Here is a 4,263-nt window from a genome sequence, read left to right as displayed (position 1 = left end):
CGTTCGGCTAGGGTTAACTTAAAAAATCGACTACCGATTTGGTGTGATATGGGTGTGATAATCATGTGATATCACTATCACATGAAGATTATGTTGAACGAGAAARAAAATAYGCTTGAATGAAGGAGAAGCATGAATGAAGGAGAAGAAGACATGGAAACGTGAAGATAAACATGGTTAATTAAAATAAAATAAAAATTATAAAAATTACTTAATTACAATACTGCCCTTTTTAAATTATTTATATATAATAAAAGTTAATTTATTAATTAAAAAAGTTTGTGGTTATTGAGTTGTTCTCGCGTTTTCGTAAATCACAGGGGTTCTCGTTTGAACCTCCACCTATATATATATATATATATATATATATATATGGGCCTAATCAAATGAAAATTATTAGTTTGTGGTAACTGTAAGGATCAATGTGAACCAATCATTTAAATAATTAATGTTATATCTTAAAATAACATAAAAGATAAATTGGTAATTATTTCTTCTGTTGGTACATGGTTTGTTTTAATCACCTTCCAGAGTTAGCTTTATCACATCATTTATTTTAGAGTGTAATAAATCTGTTTATTTATTGATTTTTATTAAATATTTTTTGAGTAATTAAATATTGGTACGTGTATTTGTGTAATGTGTGGGATGTAAAAAATTTCTAACAATACGGGTTTACATACATAAAACGCTAACAAAATAAGATAGTTTTATAACACTTTTAAAATTCAAGTACTTTGAACATTGCTAACATGATTATGTTTATTGATTGTTAAATTTTACATATTCATTGGTTAGTGTTAATTAGTTGTGTTGTCAATTGTTGGGCAAACATTAGGCTTGATTATATATATATATATATATATATATATTTGTAGTTGGGTTGCCAATTGTTGGGCAAACATTAAACTTAATTCATTTGGAAATATTCATTTTATAGCCATTATGCCGGCGAAATTTTTAAATACATAGGCTTCTCTACTCGTTCAAACCTTTACACTTACGTTCAAACATTTACACTTAGAGTTTTAAAGTCATCCGAAACTTCTCTAAACATATGGTTTGACTTTCTAGTAGTCAAAACTTTACATGTAGGTTTCTCAACTCGTTCAAAGACCGCCAATTTCATTCACACTTACGGTTTCAAGTAGTCAAACTGTTACACTTGGAGTTTTAAAGTCATTTGAAACTCATCTAAACCTATGGTTTGACTTTTTATTAGTCAAAACTTTACATGTAGGCTTCTCAACTCGTTCAAAGACCGCCAATTTCATTCACACCTACGGTTTGACTTTCAAGTAGTCAAACCGTTAGAGTTTTAAAGTCATCTGAAACTCCTCTAAACCTCTACGTTGATTATGTCAACTAACTACTTCTTTCTTTGTTGTAGTTATTGAATATGTCGACAGATAGAGGATGGATGTATAGAAAGAATGATAATCGAGGGGCTCTTAGCCGGACCTATGTTAAACACTTGGAAGGTTTTTTGGACATTGCCTATGCCAATGAAGATTATGTTGAAAGGGGAACTACACGTGGTGGGATAGTGTTCCACATTAGATGTCCTTGTTCCAAGTGTAGAAACGAAGCCTATAGAGAAAGAGAAGACGTGAAACTGCACTTGATGAAATATGGTTTCATGCCTGATTATACCATTTGGTGGGGACATGGTGAAACCTATTGTCATGCATCTCATCAAGACGTGGGTCAATCTTCTAATCCTATAGTGGATCATAATGAAGGTTATTTTCAAATGGTGAACGATCACATGGTACATGATGCCATGACATGGGAAGAGCAAGCACCCAAGGTAATATATTTTAATAAATATGGTGATGCTATTAGTTTGGGTTGTCATTGTTGGACAGATGCTAGGCTAAGTAAATAGGTTGAGAATGTGACTTCGAACATTGGTATTATTAGAATGTTTAGTTGTTAAAAACAGGCATTGGTTATGTTTGATTTACAGTCGTTATGTTGCTGAAATATCTACATACATAACGTCACCCGTTTTTGTTTTGGTGAACGATAGGAGCAATTTCAATCGTTTAGGGGTGAGTCACAATCTAGTACCGACAGCCCTCCCCCTGATCAGGCATCTCTTTGGGAGCAAAGTGTCGGAGGACGAACGAAAGGCCGAATATTTGGTTTCGGGACCACCCAGGATCCCTCTTATGCTATGACGGGTAGATGTAGCAGTAGCGAGTCATCATACGAGTCAAGAGTGGAGGTATGTTGGTTATATTGTTATAAACTTTCTCATTACTAAAATTGCGAACAAATTACTGATTTTGTCGAATATTGAATATTTACAGGTAACGGAGTTGAGAGAGAAGTTGGTAAGGGTAGAAGAGGAACTGGAGATCGAACGGAAGAATAGGGCAGATTTGGAGGCCAGACAAGCTGCCTCGGAAGCCGAACAGGCCAGACAAGCTGTTGCATTAGCCCATCAGGTCGCATTATCGGAGCATTTTGCTGCGTTTATGCGGCAATCAGGATACGTTTTCCCACCTCCCTCACCTCCTGATAGTTAGATTGTATGTATTTGAAGATTAAATTGTATGAATCCATACTTTAAATCGTATGAATTAGTTAATAAAATTTGTTCACAGTTTTGGTTTGTTATATTATTATTTTCAGGTTTTTTATAAATAAATACAGGAATTATGTAATGTCAAAAAATTTATTTTTTAAATTTATACAAATTAGTGACGGATTAGCGAGGGAAAATTCGTCGCTAAAAGTCCTTGAAAATTCCCTCGTTGATCCATCGCTGAAGGATCCCTCGCTGATCCGTCACAAAAGGTTCCTTCGCTGATCCGTCGTTGAAGATTCCCTCGTTGATTCGTCGCTAAATACTTCCCTCACTGATCCGTCGTTGAAAGTATCCCTCGCAAATCCGTCGTTGATATCTGTTGCTGAATAGTCGCTGATAGCATTACCTACGAGCATTTGACCGACGAAATATCAGCGACGGATTACCCTTTTAGCGACGGATTTGCAAGGGAATTTTCTCTCGCTGATACTCTGCATTTTTGTAGTGATTAAACTATATGCAGTGGATCCATAAGCATAGAAGCTGATTTATATAATAGCTAGATACATGTGTCAGGGGACTCACTCAAACTACAGACCGTGGATGGTTGAACTCGATGATCATGTGACCCGTAATGATTATGTGACCCGTAATGATTAGATTCTAGCAAACGAGCATATCTTAGTTCATTGGGGGACTTGAACTACAGATTGTGGATGGTTCAACTCAATGACCAATGTTCCATAATAGAAGCTTTATAACATACATTCGTAGCCTACTTTTGCTTTGAGCCACAATCAATGAAAATCGGGTCTCCCGCGTTGTCTTGCTCGGTATTCACTTTGGCACGAACTCCTCATTCGTTTGAACCTTATATTGTTGATTTTTTTGATTTATAACTTTATCTATAAACATGTTTGACCTCACTAAGCGTTAAGTCTAACATTTTTTTCTTTCTAAATGACATGTATCATGAGGATCTTCAGGTGGTGAGGCCCTCACAAGGTTTGAGTGGAGCGAGGATTGCCATTAGGGGCATTTTTGGAAATAATATTTTTGAAGATGTATAGCATCACAAGTTGAATAGAATCATTGGTGATCGTAACAACACTTGATGTTAATCTTCACCTAGTTTGGTTTAGATTATTAGATTATAAGCTTTATTTATTATTTATGATGTAAACGCTTACACTTCCCCATTTATTGGGTAATTTCTCATTGTTGTGGTATTAAAAAAAATTATATTTCACTAAAATATTTAATTAACGTGTTTCACGATATCGTAATCCACTAAATCCAGACAAATAAAATATATATTTTAGTTAATAACTTATGGATTAATTAATATTAGAAGAGTATTCGCACAATGCAGCGAGACACATTTCGATTTTAATGTTTTATTTTATTATTTGTCTCTGTCGATGTTATAATACGATTTTATGTGTTTTAAGAAATCAATAATGTTGGGTCAGCAGACTCGGTGTTCCCTCGGCAGGTCAAATCCTCGTCCTTAAACCCACCGCTCCTGTAGCAATGCAGGAGCATCCCACATCGGTGAGGCTAGGGAGTCTTCTCTTCCTTATAAGGAAGTGGGAGTCTTCTCCTACCAGTGACGCGTTTTAGAAAGCAAAACCGTGAGGGGTTGTTGCCGTGCGGGGAAACCCCGGGGCAGCCCAAAGTGGACAATATCACGTGGGCGGCTCCCTAGTGCAGTTACCGGTCCAACA

The sequence above is a fragment of the Cynara cardunculus genome (genome assembly GCF_001531365.2).
Source record: "Cynara cardunculus var. scolymus isolate 2C chromosome LG 4, CcrdV1, whole genome shotgun sequence".
NCBI classification, from domain to species: domain Eukaryota; kingdom Viridiplantae; phylum Streptophyta; class Magnoliopsida; order Asterales; family Asteraceae; genus Cynara; species Cynara cardunculus.
The sequence above is the reverse complement of the archived record's forward strand: the minus strand, read 5'-3'. Positions refer to the sequence as shown.